The following is a 1015-nucleotide window of genomic DNA, read 5'->3' on the forward strand; positions in this document are numbered from 1 at the left end:
GCTAAACACATTCCAACCATCAAAACCATGCCAGGACACCTCGTTTCTCTAACCCTAACCCTACCCTGGTTCACTCCCCTAACCCTAATATAGGGGTAAAGCTCCATTGAAAAAAACATGATTTTGAAAAACCCTTCCTTGAGTGGTTTTTTCTGCGCAGCTCAGCATCCCTGCCGATACCTTGGACCTGATTTCGGACAAGGCCATGAGCTGGGGATTTTAATGCACGGCTCACTCTCTGGGTCCTGCCCAAGCACATTGTACGCCACAAAATGTTCACTGGGTCTTGTCAGAATGATGCCTCTACATGGGCTCTGCTGGCTGGGGCTGATGGGTGTTAAAGGCCAGAATTTCCTTACCTACGCAGAGAGATGCAGATGCAGCCTCTCTCCTGCATAGTTACTTTTCCTCAAAATTGAACCCTGCTGTTAATTATTTTATGGTCTGCTTTAATTCATTCACTGTACTAGATTTATCCCTCGAGTATGAGTTTGTCTTATTGTTTACCATGTTGGATACATTTGAATGATTCCATTAATTCTGTTGCTTTTCTCTCATTTACTGAATGCATTTTCATATGCTGGCCTTGCATTTTGGAAGCCCCGCAGAGGACCCTCAGGGTATGGGGCAGCATCGAATCAAAATGTCCCAAATATAGCACATCACCTCCTCCTCCTCTTTCCTTCAGGACTCCCTGGCACTAGGGAAGACAGACGAGGAAGCGCGGAAGCAGTTCCAGCTCAAGTTCAACGAGGCTTTGCGGGAGAGCTGGAAAACCAAGGTGAACTGGCTGGCCCACAACGTGTCCAAGGATAACAGACAGTAGAGCCTTTCGGCTTGCGACTCCTGAAGTTCGGACCATCGGGAAACAGGGCCGGTCCTTCCTGGGCTGTTTGGGTGAAGCAGGTTGGACTTTCCTCGAAACACTGCCAGAAAGCAACCGAGAGCGTCCAGCCGCCTTTTGCGGGGCAACCAGGTTGCCCACCGGGTGCCGGCTTTGGGGTTTCTCCAGCAC

Source organism: Varanus komodoensis, unplaced genomic scaffold, assembly GCF_004798865.1.
Source record: "Varanus komodoensis strain SLA01 unplaced genomic scaffold, ASM479886v1 scaffold48, whole genome shotgun sequence".
NCBI classification, from domain to species: Eukaryota; Metazoa; Chordata; class Lepidosauria; order Squamata; family Varanidae; genus Varanus; species Varanus komodoensis.